The 23,997-nt window shown below is 43.8% G+C and overlaps 1 protein-coding gene across 2 annotated transcripts in view; it reads left to right on the top strand.

Moving 5' to 3' along the window:
* The window catches only part of ARMC1 (armadillo repeat containing 1), a 767,982-nt gene that overhangs the window by 27,838 nt on the left and 716,147 nt on the right, over window positions 1-23,997 (top strand). The window lies entirely within an intron of this gene.

Raw genomic sequence — 23,997 nt, 5'->3', positions numbered from 1 at the left:
AGGAACAGATGGAAAATCCTGTTGTTCCCCTCCCCTCAGCTTCTCTAGCTGTATCCTTCGTCTCACGACAGTTCCTGGCCTCATTGAACTTGCCTCTGTTGATTCCACAGGTGTCGCTCGTTCTTCTGCCGGCGTAAAATACACCGAGGTTACTGACTTGGGACTCAGCAACGCTGAACTAGATCTATCAACACCAGCGCATTCAATAACCCGCTCATGGTCATCCAGCAATGACTGCTTCCCTTTGTCAATGTCTCTGAAATTCACATTCATAGTATTGGCTACATTAGCCGTATTAGCCATATTATTCGTGAGGGGCTGTTGTGACCCTTAGGATTTGGTTATTTGATTGAATAAGGTTATTGATAGTTCTTTTATATGTTTTATATATATATTTTTTGATATATATATATTTTTTGATGTGTATATATATATATATATTTATTTTAATATATATTTCTTGTATGTATATTTATTCTTGATACTGTGTGATATTGTTGTGCGTCTTATACTTTGGAGATCATTAGTATGTTTTATTCAAATTTATTCCATAGGAATTTATGTAATTTAATTGAGTGACAGGAAATTACGTTTTTTAAATGTGTTAGTAAGGCTATATATTTGATGTGGTATTTTTTGAATGTATAACGTCTGATGAAGCGGGTTACCGCGATAGCGCTAACGTTTTATTTTCAATAAATGCTATTTCTACTTAAACGCTAGTTTACTTAAGTTTTTGTATTACTACTCTGCAAACGGATTTTGTCTTTTGGACTAATTAATCCATTTTTCATCCATCTTGGGCTGTGTTGTTTTATACATGTATATATATACATATATATATGTATATATATATATATATGTATATATATGTATATATGTATATATATATGTATATATATATGTATATATATATATATATATATATATATATATATATATATATATATATATATATATATATATATATATATATATATATATATATATATATTAGAAACATACCATGTGACAACAAAGCATTAAAAAATAATGAAAAGGGAAACACCAGCAACTCCTGTATTGTGTAGTGGTGTTGTCTTATGTAATATCAAGACTCCCTCAGACATGTGTCCTTAATACACGCAAACATTTGTACATTGCCCAGATACATTACTTTGAGCATTTTATTTACATTAACAAAACAGTTCCTGTCCAATCATTATGTGAGAACAGTACTCTTTCATGGTGCTGTGTGCAACGTCGCCATCATTAAAAAGTTAAATGGAGTAACCATAGATGGACCGGTAGTGTTGTGTGTACAATAGGGTCGTCTGCATCATGTGTACCTGGAACCTTTAGGAGTCATGGGCATACCAGGATTGTGTGCCTGAGAGAGGGGTGAGGACAACAGTAGCATGTTGTGATGCAAATTTAAAAAGGTTATATGTGCCCAGTGGACGTGTGTGAAATGGACAGCTATGTATGGGGCAAAAGTTGTTCTGGGAACAGATTGGCCTTTTGTTTCCGTAAGGTGGGAGTGGGATGTTGGGGAAATAGAGTAGGTATGCTCGTGGAGGATAGGTTGGGTAGGATGACTGACATGACAGCATACAGGGGCGGTATATGACACGTGGGGGGGATACACCTTGGACGGGGAGGGGTGTTCGGCAGTCACAAGCCCATTAGACCCCAAATGGAAACAGTGGGACGGAGGTTCCCACCCATGGGCAGCCACCACTGCACCTTTACAGCCGCAAAGGTGGCTGTGCTGGGAGCTGTCTAGGAGGGTCAGGCTCGCCCTCTAAATGTGCCACTCTGCTCTCGAGCTGGCTTAGCTGGCCTCGAAACCCCTTATTGAGCCCTCTACGCACCACAGCCTGGACTGTACGACTGCTGACAGGTTCCTGTCTGGACCTGCTCCCAGGGCAAGCCCCATCCTCAGTGGCGGTTCCACCAGAAGGGGGTGCAGAGCCAACAGAGGTGGAGGTCCAAGGCTGAGCCCCAGACGTGCTGGTGCCCGGTAGTTCCGCCGGGATATCCAATCCCATACAGCCTGTGGTGTTGCGGCCTTTACACCGATAAGGCTTAGTAATAGTCAACAGCATTCAGGATTACTTATAACAGCATGCATAGATATTACCATCAACCCAAGACAACAGATGTCATACATTTGCAGAGGGAGCACAACACGTGTGTGTGTGTGTGTGTGTGTGTGTGTGTGTGTGTGTGTGTGTGTGTGTGTGTGTGTGTGTGTGTATATGTATGTATATATGTATATGTATGTATGTATATATGTATATGTATGTATATATGTATGTATATATATATATATATATATATATATATATATATATATGTATGTATGTATGTATATATATATATATATATATATATATATATATATATATATATATATATATATATATATATATATATATTGCATGACATCTGTCCAAAGCGTAGATGACTTGTGACTGCAGCTATGAACAGTGGCCCATTATTGGCATTTCACTGTGATAACCTCAGTGACTGTCATACTACTGTTTCATGTGACGTATGTCCAATCAGGGATGCGATGGCAGTAACTCATCACTGTCATAGTGTACAGACTGCAATCCTCACACTATGCTTCTGCAGTTCATAAATGTGTGTTCTGCGAGTAAAACAAGAAACAAATGGTTCCACACACTGACCAGTCTACAGATGGGGTTTTCTGGTCAGTTATTAAAACATGCAGACTAGCCCTTACCACACACAACCTGTTAAATTGGCAGTAGCCTGAAGCATAGCTACACTTACATGCTGTAGTCATGTCTGGCACATCACCCTCCTGTCTTTAGGCTATTTTCCACTCTGTATGTTGTTTGAGGAATATCCAGATTTCATCAGTGATGCTGTTTACCAAACACCAGATCCAGGTTCCACTCACAGCGACTGTCATGGGCAAACACAAACATGATGTTCCTAGATAATTGTACTGTTTCCATGCAGTTGGCTATGGTAATGTCACCACAGCTGTTCCACATGCAGTCAGCTACAGGAGGACTGCAATTGGTGCAGAGGCCATCACCTGATCATGACCATCACTTACAAAACACAAGCTGCTGCTGAGCAAGTGTACATCTCCACACCCACCAGTGTGTGTGTGGGAGGGACAGACAGAGGCAAAGTATATCAGAGAAGGGCTGGGAGACTAACCTAAGCATCTTCTGTCGTGCACCTACCAGTGCAGGGCTTCAAACCCCCTGACTGACTAGCCATTACTATTACAAGTGCATGCAGTTACTCCATGTGCCTCATAGCTGACATGTTGGTGTGCTGTAAGAGCATATATGTGTGCTGGTGAGCAACATCTGCAATGAATATATATAGTAGACATGCATTAGGTGTAGCACACATGACTGTCCACATGAACAGATGTCATTGTCAACACAACCACACTCTCTCTAAGGGACTCCCACATTGGCACACTTTGGCAGGCTCACAAATACACTTCCTAACTACTTAGTTTGCCACACTACAATAATGCACAGGTATTACATGCACCACAGGGGTTATCCTGAGGTTCTATGGGCTAGGGCATGTGAACGTGTCTGACATCAGTCAGTATGCCAATGGGAGTTGTACTGGGTGTGATTGTGGTTGGGAACATCATACCCCACATGCAGACACAAGGTGCCGGTACTGACACGCATGTGTGCATTGCTTCATGGGTGTGTAGTGGTTGGCTGTGCAAGATGGCTGTACAAGGCTAGGTGAGGGGTAATCCTTGGCATCAGGCCACCTGACAGTTGTCTGCAGTGTAGTTCAGGGGTGTAGTGTCTGCAATGTCCCACACAGATGGGTAATGTATTAACTGCCCTGTCATTCTGGTTACTATTGTGTGTGGCCATTGCTTTGCAATGCATGCCATGTCTGTTTGATGGTCCTTGACCTGGACATTGCCTAGGATGTGCACGTCCCACATTAATGTACATTGACATGTTTAAGTGTACCTGGTTTGCCTGGCACATGTTATGTACACAGACTGTTATCTGTGCCAATCTTGGCCTGGTGTGGCAGGACCTGATAATGGCAGGTTGACCCTGCACCTGCATTGATTGCATGATACAGGTATTCCCTGGTGTCAGTGGCATCTGTCCATACAGGGCATGTGTGCAAGGCATTGTATGTCCTTTGTGGATTATATTTGATGGCACCACATATGTTGCAGGCATCCAGTGGGGAACTTAGTGAAGGTGCATTGTCTGCAATTATGTGCTTATTGTACTGGTGGACAGGGTGCTATGCCCTCTGCAGCCCACTGCAATCACACCATGCCTACTATCTGTCAATGTGCAGGGTACTAGCAACATAGCGGGATTTTCTAGGCAAGTGTGTTTTTTGTATGACACATGGGTTCAGACAGTATTCTGGGTAATAGTAGGGTTGGTTACTTTGTTCACCGGGCCTTTTGCCAGCTGTAGGGGTATGGCTTGCCAACCCAGTCTCTCTTTGCTGATAGAAATCTGTAATCCTCGTGAGGTGGACATTGTGACATATAATATGACCACCATATAGAAAACCTACCCGCTCCTCATATCCAGTGGTTAGACGCTCACAACCACCTCCACACAGGCTCTGACAAACACACACACACCTGCTATCTCTTGGAATAGAACTACTACGTAACTAGTTTATCACACTACAACCTTAGCGGTTACAGCACGCGCTACGGAGATTACTGGGCTACCCCATTCCCAAAGGTGTATTTCACAAGGAATGACATCAGCAGGTTTATCAAAGTAGGGAGTTTCAAATTTCCTGCCAGTGAGTAGCCCAAAATGCATTGCTCACAAAACTGAGACGCATACAACACATCCACAACTGACGTGTGAGTATAGAACCCATGACCAAGATCTAGATCACACTACTGCATGGAGATGTTATAGGACGCACCACGAGGATTACTAGGGAACTCTTTCCCCAGAGGTGTATTTGACAAGGAATGACATCAGCAGGATTACCAAAGTAGGGGCATTGTAAATGTCCTGCAAGTGAGTAGGCTACAATGCATTGCTCCCTACACAGACATTGAAACGCACACAAAACATAAACAATTGCCATGGTTGTGGATGGAACCCTACCACAGTTCTAAATCACGCTCCAGCAGTACGCAGTTACCCAACGCGCTACAGAGATTACTGGGTTACAGCAGTCCCAGAGGTGTATTTCTAGGTGGGTAACATCAAGTGTACTGCGAGTTGTACATATCTTTTAACTGTGTATCCGCTCCTTACTGTCGCGAAAACACATGCACACCCACGTACAACTGCTTAAAAGTGTCTTATTCAGTCCTAAATGACATTATCAACAACTTTTGCAGGTCTTGAACCCTGGACCATGCACACCAAGGTCAGTGAACTTACCACTAAGCCATCTGGGTTATATACACATTTCATGGTTTTTATAATACAAATTTTACAACAGGTATTCCACAGTACTGAAAACAAATGGGACAGTCACTTTGTGTACATATGTACAGCACCCTTGAATGTACTGTACTCTGTGAAACGACGTAGACAAGTCTATATGTCTACAACTGTTATAACGAAATACATATATGCACTTGCGGGATGTGTACACACACACATATAATATATATGCATGTACACAGACACAGCTATAGCCATATATATAAACATGTCTGAACACCTTTTGTGACACAGAAGGGTTCCAAAGCAATTGAGGTGTACACAAAACAGAGGCAATTCTTGTATTATAACATTTAAATCTTATTCGGTTCATAGGTTTATACTAGGCTATCTGCCCTAAGGCATTTATAAGCCTAGCCCAGAGTTATGTGGCTTACGCCACCCCTTATGTTAGAAATACTGTGCCCATTAGTTTGTTGTGCCTCTGTCCAGCAGTGACCCAGAGATGATTCCCGGGGTAAACCTATGATCTCCCATCCGCCGGTCAAGATTTCTCTTGAACAGAGCCAGCGAGGTGCTCTGCCTCACATGGACCGGGATTTTATTCCACAGCATGGGGAGTCTCTGGGTGATAAATCTATCCCTCCAGCACGTCCTATTTATATCCGTGCTAAGGTTTAAGTCGCTTGCTCTAGTGGTTCTGGTGGACCTGGATTTTTTGAGGTGGAGCATGTCCATTAATTCCGGGTTGGTCATGGGCTTGTATGTCAGGCACAGGTCACCTCTGAGCAGATGGTATGCAACTGAATAGAGTTGGAGTTTCTTCAGTCTGGCAGCATATGACAGGTTTTGGAGTCCCTTTATCCTTTTGGTGAGGAACTTTTGGGGTCTCTCCAATTGCTGCAGGTGTCTGGTGAGATACATCCCGAATGGGGCATTGTACTCTATCATTGGTCTGGTAAGTGAAGACTACAGGGGAACAATGACCTCACTTGATCTGGATGTGAATCCCTTCATGATCAGGTGGGCAATGTAGAAGGTCTTTCGAACCACTTTAGCAACGTGAGTGTCAAATGAGAGGCCACTGTCAACCTGGATCCCCAGGTCCCTGATAACCTCTTCTGTGCTTAGTGGGTTGCCACCTATATGGTAGCTTGGGGTTACCTTGTTTTTCCCAAAGGATATGACTATACACTTTTTTGCATTTAACTTCAGGCCATGGCTCTGGCACCAGCTATCAGTTTCCGTGAGATCCCTCTGAAGGATGTCTGTGTCCGATGTACTATCCACTATGGCACCCAGTTTGCAGTCATCCGCAAACTTTGTCAGCCATAGTCCTCCTATGTTTGCCTGTACTTCTGAGAAGTAGATGCCGAACAATAGGGGGCCAAGGACTGAGCCCTGTGGGACACCACTTGTGACCGGCACATGGCTCCAGCAACTCTAACCCTGTGGGTTCTGTCCTTTAGCCAGTTTGCAACCCATCTTGTGACATATGGGTTTACATTTAAGCTGGTAAGTTTCTCTATAATACCAGAGTGGGGTATTGTGTCGAAAGCTTTTGCAAGGTCAAGGTAGGCTGTATGGACTGCCTTTCCCTCATCAATGGCCTTGGTGACTGTTTCGAAGAAGTCGACCAAGTTCAAAAGGCAAGATCTGCCCTTGACAAAGCCAAACTGGGTTGGGTCCAAGGTCTGCAAGTCCCCTATGTCCTTGTTTATGAGTTCCATTATGATCCTCTCCATAGCTTTGCAGACCAGGCTTGTTAAGCTTATGGGGCGGTAATTACCAGGGTCCGTAGAGGCACCGCCTTTGTGGAGTGGGACCACAGTTGCCGTACGCCACTCCTTGGGCACATATCCTGTGGTAAGGCTAAGATTAAACAGCTGCCTTATGTGCGGGTTTAGTTCTTCATTGAGTTCATGTAGCACACAGCCGGGGACACCATCCGGTCCCATTGATGCTGTGTTTTTAGCTTTAGAGAGAGCAGCTTTCACCTGCGCATTTGAGATGTCTGGGAGGCTACACTCCTTTGGGATAGTTATCTCTCCTTTTGGGGGGGAGAGGGGGGTGAAGTTTGCACTGAACCTGTCTGCCAGTATGTTGGCAATGTCTGTGGGTTCAATGATTTTTGTATCATTTTGGACTAATTCTGAGCATATCTGGGAGTTTCCACCCAGGTTTCTGACATAGCTGAAGAAGGCCTTATGATTGTCTTTTGAATCTATGGCAATTTTTCTCTCAAAGTTGGCCTTGGATGATTTTATGAGGGATCGTAGATGTTCTTCATTCCACATTGCTGCAGTCCTAACTATTGGGTAGTCCGCTGTCCAGTCGGCCCGAATACCAGAGTATATGGCTGACGTCGGTCAGGGCGCATCAGACTGACGTCAGTACGTCAGGGTACTAATGCGCATGACCGACGTCATATCCTCAGTCTTTTTTGCCGCATGGTCCGATGCAGAAGCAGTTTTGCGAGTGCAGGTTGGCGTTCTGAAATATTTCCGAAGTCGGAGTTTCAGACCGAATCAGAGTTGGCTAAGTACCCCGTTGGGGAACATTTTGGTTTTTTCTTGCCTCAGTATTTAACCGGATGTCAGAAAAAGTGAATAACTGTATTTCTTGTGGGAAACAGATACCTCATAGGGATTACCATACCTTGTGTATACCTTGTTTAGGGCCTGAGCACGACGTTGTTGGATGCCGCTCTTGTGCTAGGTTTAACAAACGCACTATTAAGAGAAGGTTAGACTGTGCCAGGTTAGTGTTTGGGAAGCGTTGCAATTATAAAATGCCGTCGGATGCTCCGACGCCCGCTTCGTCCAAGAAACGCAAGGACAAGACAGCGAGGCCTAGGGTTGATGAACCGCAGTCCCGGACGGCGGTTCTTTAGAAGGCTCAGTGGAGCCGGAGGTTTTGCCAGGAGTTTCTTTGGAGTCTCAGGCAGAGACTTTACTGTTACAGGATGTGCCTTCTCAGGAGGTAGGCCAGGCTGAGGCGGCTTCTCAGGTAACTGTGCTTCCCTCTCTTCCCAAGGTAGTTAGAGCCTCTCCTTCTGTTTCCAAAACTTCTTTGAGAGGTAGGCCAAGTTTAGCTTCAGTGGGGGCTTCTCCTAGCACTTCAGGTTCTGTGCCTAAGAAACATATGCTTAAAATGGCAGAAGATTTGATTACTATGATTAGAGGTTCTATGCCCCCCCGATAAGAGGCCTAGGGTGGAACCTGAGTTTGATAGTTTTGAACAGTGTTCAGAGGCTTCTGAGTCTTCTGCGGAAGATTTGCAGGAGTATCCTCCTTATTCTGATTCTGATGTGGATGATTCCACTCCTACAGCTTCTCCTCCTGAGGATTTCTCATTTTCAGAGACTCTGCATTCCATGAGGGAGCACTTTAAATGGGAAGGACAGGATTACTCTGATTCCAGGAAAAGGCTTAGGGAATTCTTGTTTTTACCCCAGCATAGGCCCTTAGCTATACCTCCTGTGTTGAATGTAGTGGAAGATGTTTTTGCAGAGGCAACCCTGATTCTTTGCCTCCTGCTCCTGTTAAACCTGATAGGTACTATAGGGTGCCTGAAGCTCATAAGTATCTTTTTAAGAGTCCTAGGGCAGACCCGGAAACTGTTTCTCAGGGACCTAAAGGTGTTAAGGCCTCTGTGGTTAAAAACCCTGTTCCCACTGATAAAGAGGCAAGGGCTTTGGATAGATGGGGAAAGAAAGTGTATACCTCTTCCACTTTAGCCATGAGGGCGTTGAATTGTCAGTTTCACATGCTAAAATATCAAAATTATCTCCTTTCACAACTGAAATCTAAGGTGGATGCTTTGGCGGAAGGTATTGAGTGTAAAGAGTTGCTGGATTTAGTTCATGTGTCTGAACAAGTGGGTAAGCATTCTTTGCAATGTGGTTTTGATGCTGTTCAGGCCTCCTCGAGGGTGGCTGCCACTAGTTCTGTTCTTCGCAGGCATGCCTGGTTGAGGGATCAGAATTTAGCTGAGCATGTTAAGACAAGGATTTTGGATGCTCCTTTACAGTCTGATGTGTTGTTTGGTTCGCCTGTAGAAGCCGTTTTAAAGAAAATGGAGGACAAGGCTAAGTCGATGCAAAATAATAAAGATTTTTGCAGGTGCAGCCACGCAAGTTTAGTAGAAATTGGCCTGCTAAGGGATGGACATATCCTGCTTATGATTCCCAGTCTAGGGGTAGGTCTAGACGTGGTAGGGGCAGAGCTCAGGGTTCTTTTAGGCCTAGAACAGGGAGTTCGCCTGCTCATACTTCTGGTGAGGGCAGGGGTCAGTCCTTTCGTAAACAGACCCAATGACCTGCCTTTTCAGCTGCCAGTAGATTCTCGTCTGGCAGCTCCTTTGGGAGGAAGACTGTCTCTTTTCAAAGAAAATTGGGATTTAATTACTCAAGACAGATGGGTGTTGGATATCATTCACCACGGTTACAGGTTTTATTTCCATACATTGCCTCCTTTCAAAGGCATGCCAGACGTTCCTCCTCCACAAAGGGAAGAGGCTCACAAGCAAATTTCTCTGTTACTCCAAATAGGGGCCATTCAGCCAGTACCTATACCTGAAAGGGGCCTAGGATTTTATTCTCGCCTGTTCCTAGTACCAAAGAAGGGGAACACGTGGAGACCAATTTTGGATTTATCTATCCTCAACACTTATCTGGACATTCCCAAGTTCAAGATGTTGACGTTACAACAGCTTTTACCTCTGCTGGGCAAAGATCATTGGATGGTAACTTTGGATCTCAAGGAAGCTTACCTTCATGTGCCTATAAGACTGTGTTGCAGGAAGTATCTGCGTTCGAGCTGGAAATTCTCATTATCAGTTCTCTGCATTGCCCTTTGGCTTATCTACTGCCCAGAGTATTCACAAAGGTTCTGGCTCCAGTGATAGCTTACTTCAGGCTAAAAGGAATTCAAATCTATCCTTACTTGGACGACTGCCTGATTCTGGCTCAAGAAAAGGAAGACCTTCTACAGCATCTGGAATATGTCATAGCAGTGCTAAGATGCCTAGGGTATTCTGTGAACGAAATAAAGTCCAGTCTAGTACCCTCTCAAGACATGTGCTTTCTGGGTGTGAGACTGAATACAGCAGCCCAGATGGCCTTTTAACCCCGGACAAACAAAAGAATCTTTCCAGTTACTTCCATCAACTATCTCTTCAGTCCGGGCTGACTGCAAGGACAGTCCTTCAAGCCTTAGGGTTCATGGCATCTTGTATTCTGGTGCTTCCCAATGCCAAACTGCATATGAGGAAGCTACAATGGTATCTCAAAATGTATGGACACAGCACTGCCAGGATTTGGACACTGTCATTCAAATAATACCTTGCATTCAAAAGGAATTTTTGTGGTGGGCTCAGGAATGTCACCTAAACAAGGGACTCTCTGTGACCCGGCCAGAGGCGAGTCAGATTCTAACGACAGATGCCTCAGACATTGCTTGGGGAGCTCATCTAAATGGAAAGTGGATACAAGACAAGTGGCCTGCCAGACTACAGCATCTACATATCAACATGAAGGAGATGTTAGCAGTCCAATTTGCATTAATGGCTTTCAAGGAGTTACTTCTTCCAGGGCAGGTGTTGATTCTAACAGACAACACAACTGTCATGTGGTACATCAACAAACAAGGGGAACACATTCTTACCCATTGTGCAGGCAAGCAATGATTTTATGGGAGACTGCGCCAGCTTGCAACTAACTCTTCAGGCAAGGTTTCTGCCGAGCACAGAACTCCTTAGCAGATGTGTTAAGCAGACAAATCATGGATCCCCACGAGTGGAAACTGGATCTTCATGTATTTCAAAGGTTGACAGTGTCCTGGGGAACTCCAGACATAGATCTGTTCGCTTCTCCACTAAACCACCAGCTGCCAAAGTTTTGCACAAAGAGGTTACATCACACAGCTTGGAAAGTGGATGCTCTTTCTTTCAGTTGGAAAAATCTTCATGTGTATGCGTTTCCACCTCTGCCTCTTCTTCCAAAGGTGCTTCTAAAGGTCAGACAAGACAAGCCAAGGATGATTTTAATAGCTCCAGATTGGCCTCGGCAGCACTGGTACCCATTACTGAGGAGTCTAGTAAAGAAGCCTCCATGGCCTTTACCCTTGATTCCACACCTCTTGTCTCAGAGACGGCCACCTGCTCAATGTCAAGCTTCGCTCTCTTCATCTAACAGCATGGCATATTCTGTTTTGAGACAGCCGGTCTCAACTTCCTCAACAAGTTTTAAATGTGATTATGGAAGCTAGAAGACCTAGTACAAGGAAAGTGTATGCAGAAAAATGGAAGAGATTTTTATTTTGGAGTGCAGCAAAGAATTTGGAGATTACTGAGCCTAATTTGAGTGTGGCTCTTCAATATCTTACTGAGTTATTGGACAAAGGTTTGTCCTTCTCTTCCATTAAGATTCATGCTGCAGCAATTTCAGCTCACTATGATTGTGACCCACCTTTGTTTTCGCATCCTTTGTTCAGGCAGTTTCTCAGAGGGGCAAAGAATATAAGACCCCCAATGAGCTCCTACTCCTGCTTGGGATCTCAATTTTGTGTTGGAAAAACTTACTCTACAACCTTTTGAGCCTGCGGCTACTGCTGAATTGAAATACTTGTCATGGAAGACTGCTTTTCTGTTGGCTATTACTTCTGCAAGAAGGGTATCTGAGTTGCAGGCCCTTATGGCAGTAGAGCCCTTTTTGATTTTCCATAAGGATAGGGTATCATTACGTACTAATCCTTCCTTTATGCCTAAGGTGGTTTCTAGTGTGGCTTTAAACCAAACTATTCATTTGCCTGCTTTTATGCAGACCCCAAAATAAAGGGGAAAAGATTTTGCACACTTTAGATGTACACAGGCAATTGCTATTATTTAAGCAGGACTAAGGATTTTAGGCAGTCTCAGCAGTTGTTTGTTTCTTTTGCTTTGAGTTGCAGGGCAAGCCTGTGTCGAAACAAACTATTTCTAGGTGGATTGGGTTTTGCATTGCATTTTGTTATTCCCATCATGGCAAGGAGATTCCAGCTGGGATTAGGCCTCATTCCACTAGGGCTACTGCCACTTCAACAGCATTTCTAAGGGGGTGGCAACTAAGGATATTTTGGAGGCAGCTACTTGGAGTTCAGTGCATACTTTCTCTAAGCATTATCACCTTCCTCTCTACTCTAAGTCTAGGGCTGGTTTTGCCACAGCTATTTTGCAAGGCATGTTGTCAGCTCCTGCTTCTTTATGATTTGCCAGCCTCCCTTACCTCTGCTTTGGGATTCTACCCAATAGTTAGGACTGCAGCAATGTGGAATGAAGAACATAGTACAGTTTTGTACCTACCATAAATGTAGATGTTCGAGGATCCACATTGCTGCAGTCCAATTTACCCTCCTCCTTCCCCTCTGTGTTTAGGGGTGGTTGTGTAGGTGAGGTTTTATGCTGATACTTTTGTATATATATTTTTGTATATAATGTACATATTTTTGGTGCAGGTATTTTGGGCCTTGTCTTTTTAGGGTCTTCTGACATCTGGGGCAAGAAAAGACTGAGGATATGACGTCGGTCATGCGCATTAGTACCCTGACGTACTGACGTCAGTCTGATGCGCCCTGACCGACGTCAGCCATATACTCTGGTATTCGGGCCGACTGGACAGCGGACTACCCAATAGTTAGGACTGCAGCAATGTGGATCCTCGAACATCTACATTTATGGTAGGTACAAAACTGTACTTTTCTTGCTAGTACTGATCAAAGATGCCTTCCCTTTTTGGGATTTTGCTCCATCATGTAATAGCTTTCACCTCTTATTGTAAAGTTTGTTTATGGCTGGGGTCCACCAGACTGGACGTTTGCCCTTGGTGGAAAGAGTCTTGGTTTTATTTGGGATTGCCTGATCCATGCAGTCCTGAAGGTGTTCATAGAAGGCATTTGTAAGGGCTTCCGCAGCTTGGGTTGTGGTTTCCATTGGCTCGGGGGCCTTGAAGGATACTACACCTGTCTTGAGTAGTGTGAAGTTTGCTTTAGAGCAGTTCGAAGTAGTGTGAAGTTTGCTTTAGAGCAGTTCTTCACCAGAGAAGGGATGGTTGTTGTGTATGTGGAGTTTGGGGTGGGGAATGATGGCTAAGGAATTATACCCTGGGGATTGTGGAGTTTGGGTGGGGGAATGATGGGTATGGAAATACACCCCTGGACCACTTCTGTGTCACTGCTTGACAGTGGCACAGGAAAATAACATACCCAACAGTAGTCATTCTTGACTGTATATTCCTTTCCTTTCTATTCCTAACTATGTAATAATTTGTAGACTCCACTCGTCACAGATGACTACCATGGTGTGCAGCATGTTAATACATAACAAGTGTGTATGTCTGGCTACAGGGTAGTCGCACACACTTGCCAGTATTTTGCTTACAAGCCTTGCCTATGTAAAGGTAACTAGTAGAGTGGTATGCAGTTGGGGTTATGTGCCACAGAACCCATACAGTTACTTATCTGATTCTGCTTTTGAGCTGGATGACCTCACAGGACTGATTACTTGCAGTGGGGAGAGGGGAAAAGGGAGGTTTAGCAGATGACAAGGATAAAGGCCAGTGGAAAAGGTGGATGTTCTTCATCTCACATTGCTGCAGTCATAACCTGTGGGTAGTCCGCTGTCCTCGGTCGGCCCGAATACCAAAGTGTTAGGCTGGCGTCGGTCATGGTCGCTCAGATCTGACGTCAGTACACCGTGTGTATTAAAGCGCATGACCGACGTCATATCCTCAGTCTTTCTTGCCGCATGGTCCGAAGCAGAAGCAGCGTTTGCAAGTGCCGTTCATGCTCTGAAATTTTCGTATTCTGAGTTTCAGACCGAAACCAAGTTGGGCTAAGTACCCCGTTGGGGAATATTTTTGCTTTTTCTTGCCTCAGTTAATTCCGGATGTCAGAAAAGTGAATAATTGTATTTCTTGTGGGAAACAGATACCGCATAGGGATTACCACTCTCTCTGTATTCCTTGTTTGGGGCCTGAGCACGACGTAGTCGGGTGTCGCTTTTGTGCTAGATTTAATAAGCGCACCATTAAACGTAGGTTAGATTGCACTGGGCTTGTCTTCGGTAAGCGGTGTAATTACAATATGCCGTCGGATCCTCCGATGCCCGCTACCGCTAAGAAGCGCAAGGAAAAATCGTTAAAGTCCAAGCAGGATGAGTCGTCCGTTCCGGACACCGGTTCTTTAGAAACTACGGTGGAATCTGTGGATCCAGCCGAGGTTTCAGCTGAGTCTCAGGGGGAGCCGTTAATTTTGCAAGATGTGGCCTCTCAGGAGTCGGGTCAGGCTGAGGGGGCCTCTCAGGTTGCTGTACTCCCTTCTTTGCATAAGGTGGTTAGGCCTTCCCCTTCTGTCTCTAAGGTACCTTCCAAGGTCAGTCCTAGTTCTGCAGGTTCTGTACCTAAAAAACACATGCTTAAAATGGCAGAAGATTTGATTTCCTTAATCAGGGGCTCTTTGCCCCCTCCAGATAAGAGGCCTAGGGTGGAGCCAGAGGTGGAAAGTTTGGACCATGCTTCAGATTACTCAGAGTCTTCGGCTGAAGACATTCAGGATTTTCCTCCTTATTCTGATTCAGACGCAGAGGATTCCAGTCCTTCTGCTTCTCCAGAGGATTTTTCTTTTTCAGAAACCCTGCATTCTATGAGGGAGCATTTTAAATGGGAAGGTCAGGATTTCTCAGATTCCCGAAAGAGGCTTAGGGAATTTTTGTTTTTACCACAACATCGGCCCTTGGCTATACCTCCTGTTTTGGATGTTGTTCAGGATGTTTTCTCTGAGGCTTCCCTTAATCCAGACTCTTTGCCTCCTGTGCCAGTTAAACCAGATAGGTATTACAGAGTGCCAGAGGCTCATAAATATCTGTATAAGAGCCCAAGGGCTGACCCAGAAACTATTAGCCAGGGACCTAAGGGTGTCAGGGCTTCTGTTGTAAAGAATCCAGTTCCTATGGATAAAGATTCTAGAGCTTTGGATAGGTGGGGTAAAAAAGTGTATACCTCTTCCACTCTAGCAATGAGGGCTTTGAATTGCCAGTTTCATATGTTGAAGTATCAGAACTTTCTCCTTACTCAGTTAAAATCTAAGGTCGATGCTTTGGCAGAGGGCATAGAGTGTAAGGAATTACAGGATTTGGTTCATGCCTCTGATCAGGTGGGTAAGCATTCTTTGCAGTGTGGTTTCGATGCTTTACAGGCTTCTTCCAGGGTGGCTGCCACTGGATCAGTTATTCGTAGGCACGCCTGGCTTAAGGATCAGAATTTGTCAGAGCATGTTAAAGCTCGAATTTTGGATGCTCCTCTGCAGTCTGAAGTTTTGTTTGGTTCTCCTGTGGAGTCAGTCTTAAAGAAAATGGAAGACAAAGCTAAGTCTATGCAGACTGTTAAGGATTTTTTGCAGGTGCAGCCCCCTAAGTTTAGCAGAAATTGGCCTACTAAGGGATGGGCTTATCCTTCTTCTGATTTACAGTCTAGGGGCAGATCTAGACGTGGTAGGGGCAGAGCTCAGGGTTCTTTCAGGCCTAGAACGTGGAGTTCTCCTGCACAATCTACAGGTGAGGGCAGGGGCCAGTCCTTTTGTAAACAGACCCAATGACCTGCATCTTCAGCTGCCAGATCCTTCCTGTCTGGCAGCTCCTCTGGGAGGAAAGTTGGCATTCTTCAGGCAAAACTGGCTTTTAGTCACCCAGGACAAATGGGTGTTGGACATTATAGACCGAGGCTACAAGTTTTATTTCCACACATTGCCTCCTTTCAAGAGCATGCCAGACGTTCCTCCTCAGCAAAAGGTGGAGGCTCACAAACAGATTTCCTTACTTCTTCAAATGGGGGCTATACAGCAGGTCCCTCTTTCAGAAGTGGGCCTAGGATTTTATTCTCGCCTGTTTCTTGTACCAAAGAAAGGAAACACTTGGAGGCCAATTTTGGATTTATCTCTCCTCAACACATACCTGGACATTCCAAAATTCAAAATGTTGACTTTGCAACAACTTCTGCCTCTGCTAGGCAAAGATCACTGGATGGTAACTCTGGATCTAAAAGAGGCTTATCTTCATATTCCTATCAGGCCCAGTTGCAGGAGATTCCTGCGTTTTCGGGCTGGGACTTTACATTATCAGTTCTCTGCATTGCCCTTTGGCTTATCTACTGCACCCAAGGTGTTCACAAAGGTTCTGGCTCCGGTGATAGCCTTCTTAAGGTTAAGAGGAATACAAATTTATCCTTATCTGGACGATTGCCTGATTCTTGCTCAAGACAAAGACAAGCTACTTCACCATCTACAGTATGTTATGGCAATGTTAAGGTGCCTAGGGTATTCTGTGAACAAAACAAAGTCCAGTCTAGTACCCTCTCAGGACATGTGCTTTCTGAGTGTGAGACTGAATACAGCCTCTCAGATGGCTTTTTTGACCCCGGACAAGCAAAGAAATCTTACACTTTACTTCCAACAATTGTCTCTACGGTCCAGGCTGACTGCAAGGACAGTCCTTCAAGCCTTGGGGTTCATGGCATCTTGTATTCTGGTGCTTCCCAATGCCAAACTGCATATGAGGAAGCTACAATGGACTCAACACTGCCACGATTTGGACACTGTCATTCAGATAATACCTTGCATTCAAAAGGAATTTTTGTGGTGGGCTCAGGAATGTCACCTAAACAAGGGACTCTCTGTGACCCGACCAGAGGCGAGTCAGATCTTAACGACAGATGCCTCAGACAAGGCTTGGGGAGCACACCTCAATGGAAAATGGGTTCAAGACACGTGGCCTGCCAGACTTCAACATTTGCATATCAACTTGAAGGAGATGTTAGCAGTCCAATTTGCATTGATGGCTTTCAAGGATCTACTTCACCCAGGACAAGTGTTGATTCAAACAGACAACGCAACTGTCATGTGGTACATCAACAAGCAAGGGGGAACCCATTCGTACCCTGTTTGCAGACAAGCTATGATTTTGTGGGAGACTGCTCTCAGTTTGCACCTCACTCTTCAGGCAAGGTTTCTGCCAGGAGCACAGAACTCCTTAGCGGATGTTTTGAGCAGACAGATGGTGGATCCCCACGAGTGGAAGTTGGATCATCATGTATTTCGACAGTTGACAGTGATTTGGGGGACTCCAGACATAGATCTTTTCGCTTCTCCACGAAATTTCCAGTTGCCAAAGTTTTGCACAAAGATGTTTCATCCAAAAGCTTGGAAAGTGGATGCTCTATCATTCAGTTGGAACAATCTTCACGTCTATGCCTTTCCTCCTCTGCCTCTCCTTCCCAGGGTGCTCTTGAAGGTCAGACAGGACAAGCCCTCCATGATTCTAATAGCTCCAGATTGGCCACAGCAGCACTGGTACCCTCTGCTGAGGAGTTTAGTACGGGAGCCTCCTTGGCCTTTGCCATCAACTCCACACCTTTTGTCCCAGGCAGGCAATCATTTCCTCAATGTCAGGATACAGTCCCTGCATCTGACAGCCTGGCATATTCTGTTCTAGAACCTGGAGGGTCGCAGCTTCCTCAACAAGTTTTGAATGTTATTTTGGAGGCCAGAAGGCCTAGTACGAGAAAAGTTTATGCTGATAAATGGAGGAGATTTTTTATTTGGAGCAAAGCAAAGAGCTTTGATGTCTCGGGGCCTAATTTGAGTGTTTCACTTCAGTATCTTACGGAATTATTAGACAAGGGTTTGTCTTTCTCCTCTGTAAAAGTTCATGCTGCAGCCATTTCTGCTCATTATGACTGTGACCCACCATTATTCTCTCATCCTTTATTTAAGCAATTTCTTAGAGGGGCAAAGAACATAAGACCCCCGCGTAGAGCTCCTACTCCTTCCTGGGATCTCAATTTTGTGTTGGAAAAACTTACTTTACTTCCTTTTGAACCTGCAGCTACATCTGAGTTGAAGTTTTTGTCTTGGAAGACTGCTTTCTTGTTGGCCATTACGTCTGCTAGAAGGGTATCTGAATTACAGGCTCTAATGGCAGTTGAACCCTTCCTGATTTTTCATAAGGATAGGGTATCCCTGCATACTAACCCTACTTTTATGCCTAAAGTGGTTTCTAATGTGGCCTTGAACCAATCTATTCATTTGCCTACATTTTATGCTGATCCCCAAAATAAAGGGGAGAAAATTTTGCACACTTTGGATATTCACAGGCAGTTGCGTTATTATTTGAGCAGAACTAAAGGGTTCAGACAGTCTCAACAGTTATTTGTTTCTTTTGCTTTGGGCTCTCAGGGAAAACCTGTTTCAAAACAAACTATTTCTAAGTGGATTGGTCACTGTATTGCTTTTTGTTATTCTCATCATGGTAAGGAGATTCCGGCTGGAATCAGACCTCATTCCACTAGGGCTACTGCCACTTCTACTGCTTTTCTAAGGGGTGTAGCTACTAAAGATATTTTGGAAGCAGCTACTTGGAGTTCAGTGCACACTTTTTCTAAACATTACCATCTCCCTCTTTATTCCAAATCTAGGGCTGGGTTTGCCACTGCAGTTTTACAGGGCATGTTAGCAGCTCCCAATGCTTTATGATTTTGCCAACCTCCCTTTACCTTTACTTTGGGATTCTACCCACAGGTTATGACTGCAGCAATGTGAGATGAAGAACATAGTACAGTTTTGTACCTACCATAAATGTAGATGTTCGAAGATCCACATTGCTGCAGTCCAATTTACCCTCCCTCCTTCCCCTCTGTAGTTTGGAGTGGTTGTGTGGTTTGGGTTGTAAATGGGTTTTGGAGGTTTTCTGTTTTTTGGCTATGGCCTTTCTTTTTAGGGCCTTCTGACATCTGGGGCAAGAAAGACTGAGGATATGACGTTGGTCATGCGCTTTAATACACACGGCGTACTGACGTCAGATCTGAGCGACCATGACCGACGCCAGCCTAACACTTTGGTATTCGGGCCGACCGAGGACAGCGGACTACCCACAGGTTATGACTGCAGCAATGTGGATCTTCGAACATCTACATTTATGGTAGGTACAAAACTGTACTTTTCTCTTTGGAAAGCTGTAAAATCCACTGTCGTGACAGGATGTAGACACAAATAAACACACAACCACAGCCATTTGCTGACACACTTGCCAGTGGTGGGATCAGAACTCCTGCCTATCTACAGATCACTATTACACTACTACGCAGTTACGAGATGTTCACAGAGATTACACATTTCAAGGCAGTCAGACTGCCCTTCTAAGATTGAGGACATCAACAGGGATACTGACAGTTAAGATGTACATAGCTGTAAGCCTGTGTGTTTAAAGTAGGAGTCCATTACAACCTGTATGCACAAACAAGACGCATCATCTGCAGGTAAGACATAGGTAGGCCTCAGAAGTATAGTTGTAGCACAACAAGCCCCAAACTGGAATATGCCCATCTGTGGAGTGGATGACAACTATTACTATACAGGGTTACAGTGGTCATGCTCATACACTTAGAAACAAAGGGCTTGTTTGGATGCACTGACTCAAATTACACAATGTGGCAGTGGGTATGCTCATATACTTAGTAGCACAGGGCTGTTTGAGATGCACTCTGATTCTAACCACAGAAGGCCACAGTGTGCATGCTCCTACACTTAGATGTACAGAACATGTAATGGAGTGCTATTGTAAACACAGGTCTACAGCTGTGTACATAACTGTCATTATATATGCACATCATACAGGTTTACTACCAGATACCTGTATGTGGCCAGTGAATGATATATTTGAGTCTGTGCTGTGTGATACACATGCATACATGTACATGACGTACTGTCATATATATGTGAAGTATACACAATCATGCTTGTGTGGAAGTGACAGACAATTGGTTAACTGGGGGACACAGGTAGATGCAAAGTACAGCATGTCACACACATTGCTGCCCTGAAAAGCATACATTGATATCAGGTTGTGGACAGTGGCATTATACTTGGAACAGTGGCATGTGCAAGCATAATATGTGAGCCCCATTGTCTAATGGTACTGAGGTGCAGGTGTCAAGATGACCTTTCTCGGCTGTGTTAGTAGTTGTCATTATTAGCAGGACTGCTCCACGAAGTATATCTGACATTGGTCATCTACACAATGTCTGCTTCTGTCCATCACCTTAGATGTAGCATTTGATACCAAACACAATACTGCCACTCTCAGTGATGTCATGGTACGACTGGCAACCGCTTGACCAAAACAATGAGCCAATATCCTGCTGTAATAATGAGGTTGTCCAGTGTCTGTCATTCCGGGATGACGTGACTGAAAGAAAACAAGCCTTTGTCACAGATCACATGCTTCCATGATTCAAGGGAATGTGGATAATGCCTAGGTCGCATTTGCCCATATAGTGCCATTCCAAGGTAAATGTCCTAAACACAGAAGTAACACCCTGACACCTACAAGACAATTGCAGTGGATGCTTATGCTAACCAGTGCTAGATATGTGGCTGTCGTAAACTATTTGCTCAATGTAGAACTTACAGTGGGGAATACTGACATCTGTGCAGTGAGGAACACCTGGCTGAAGGCTCTAGTGCACAATAGCACTACTACCATATAACTCTGATCCAGACATGTGGGCCATAACACTGGTACGGACCACTCCAGGTGGTGGTGTCCACATGTTCATAAAGGCTACTCACAAGTAAAGACCACTACTCCAACATAATGCATCACAGATAAGTTAGGTACAGGTGACAGTGGCAAAAGCTGCATTCTAGGTTGTATCCTCATATATACATCCACCACCATGTCCTCAGACTACCAACACACATCCATAAATGTGGTATGAAATAATATGGTACAACACCAAATAGCCTTCGACTGGTGGACTGTACCTAGCCCTACATAAACTGTGCAAAGTACCCATGTACTGACACAGTTGCATAATGTGTTATGCAATGCAGTAATGTCATTGTTTGTAACCAGGTCAGTTGTACACATACCAGGGTCCCTCTGATGTTGTCAGCATTAACACAATTGACTGTTGCTATACACCAGTAAACAACACCTTCCTGGTTGGATATGACCTAGATGCAACTGCCCTGGATATGTACATCCCCCACTCATACAGCATAAATGAAAATACCATAGCTATTGTCCTTTGTACATACAGGTAGCTACGTTCATTGTACACATGCACATGAAAGATGGGTCCATGGCTGCTGAATGCTAACAGTACATAAGGTTTGATATATATGTTGACAGAGGTAATATTCCCTCTCTACTGGTCACCCATGACACCTATATTCTACAACAGTCCATGTGGCATGTATGTCATTAGACATATCCACCAAATGCAAATGCCTACAAACATATCCAAATAACAGGATCATAGGACCTACACACATGGCCTGTATTGACAGATTCGGGGAAACACAGCTATGCTTTGTATGTTCTGAATAGTTACAGGTGTTATGTTCATGGCATGCACAGCCATGTGTGACCCACAGCTCCTACATATATCCCATGTCAACATTTGCAAGCCATGCATGCTGTGTGCTGTCTGGACATTAACCTTATTACCACAATAGCCATAATGTGCTGGGGGGAGATGTTTACAAGCCACAGCCCTCTCACATGCTTGAATAAGTGCAATGCCTAGCTCAAACAGAGCACATTGCTGGCAGTCTTCCAGTAATCATGAGGTGTATGTGGCAAATGTGTGTGTAGAGATGTGATGTGCTCACTGTTGCCCATTACAGTGCCCTGGCTTCACAGTGGAACTGTCAACTAACAGTTTGTGGGATCATGACATGGAATATTGCTGTGTGTGTCTTGCTGATATGTGCTTTTGGCATAAATGTACACTTAGCTACTCAGTGAAGGTGGTTGTGTGTCCTACCAGTACATGAATACAATATCCATATGTGGTGTAATGCTCAGCTAGGTTTCACACATGGTGTGGAATGTATCCTCATGACATGCTAGTCCACTTACTGATGGAGACTGCATATGTGTACATGTATTGATGTGTGTTTAGATTCCATGTGTGTGCAGTGCCTGATGTTTGAAGGTGATTGTTGTCTTAGTACATCATGCAGTTGCAATGCAGCCTCAACATTACCAACTGTATATGGTGATATGCTCAAAGTACAGTAAGCTGTACTTTTAGGTATGGACAGATGTTTGGACATAACTACTAAGTGGTGGGGCTACTTTGCCGATGAATGATTACCGAGGACGGCTCACAGGTGTGTTAACCATTCCTAAAATAAACCAGTGTAACTGCTAAGCTATGGTATTGTTAATTGAAGGGGAAGACACACAACGCAGAATGCAGTAAGGGTGACACTGAAGGCAAACCTCTTGAAACCTGTAACAGTAACACCTCCCCTGTGTATATATTGTGCATATATCAGCACAGTTGGCAAAGGAAAGAGCCAGTATGCTTTATAGCATGTGCGATAGGTATTAGACTTACAGCACTGTCATGAGATAGGCAGGTGCTTGATTCACAGTACTGGCACGTGTTGGTGTCCATATATGTCACATGGGAGGGGAATACATCCCAAATGTTTTTCACTCTCCTGTACACTGTTGTAGACATCTGTACAAAGTGAAGTGAAGAAAGCAAGACATAGGCAGGAGTTTGAATCTCCCACATGTCAAGTGTCCGTATGTGTGTGACATAAGTGTTTATCTTTGTGAATGCCAGTGTGTGTGTGTGTGATCAATTGCTACCTAATAATAAATTATCTTTAGAGACTGGTGACCGCGTAACTTATTCACATGTGCCTATTACACAGAAAACTAACAGTGCTGGGGATTCTTGCTCACAGTATTTTCTCCAACAAGGTTTACCATCGCAGAGTTGTGTTTCTACACATAACATTGATGTCAAAAATACTTCTTCCTCTGAGGATATTTTACATAATACTGTCAATTGGACCATTAATGAATCTACTACCACGTGTCCTTTACCTTCTAACTTAGTTACAGAAGACCTTTTGAACTTTATTAAAATTGATAATCTGTCTGATCCCTTTGTGAATGTTATTTCTCAACAGGACACTATTGACTTTTTAACACAAATATTCTTCTGCTGTGTATAATTTGAAACAGAAAATATTTTCACTAGAAAAGTTATTGATTACATTTAAAAATGTACAATATGATAATTTTTACTTGAGTTGCTGTTTAAGTAAGGACATAGTACCCTTGGGACTGCGCATTACTAAATTTCCTAATATTTCAAAAGACTCAGACTTATATAAGGAATTAGTAGTCCTGTATAACACCACAGGTTTGTTGGTAGTTAGAGCCTTAATAGACCACAACAAGGGAAGACTTTTAGACATTAGTAAAGATATTGAGAATTTGCATTCAGATAGTCAGACACCCAGATTTACATTTATTTCTACATATTTACAATGGTATACAGCCAAGAATCTCTCGACACATTGCAAATATTGTTCATAGGAAGAAACTTAAACTTCAAAGGGATATTTTGCAATATCAGTATGATAAAGCATACCCTTTGAGATCGGATGGCAAATTTAGGTTTAGTTTTAGAAATCTACAACCACATATTCATAATCAGTCTAATAAATCTATTTCTAAGCTTTCAGTTATAGATGCTGAGTCCTTG

Source organism: Protopterus annectens, chromosome 3.part0 (genome assembly GCF_019279795.1).
Source record: "Protopterus annectens isolate FY-2018-M chromosome 3.part0, PAN1.0, whole genome shotgun sequence".
Taxonomy (NCBI): Eukaryota; Metazoa; Chordata; order Ceratodontiformes; family Protopteridae; genus Protopterus; species Protopterus annectens.
This window is presented reverse-complemented; position numbering and strand designations above follow the sequence as displayed.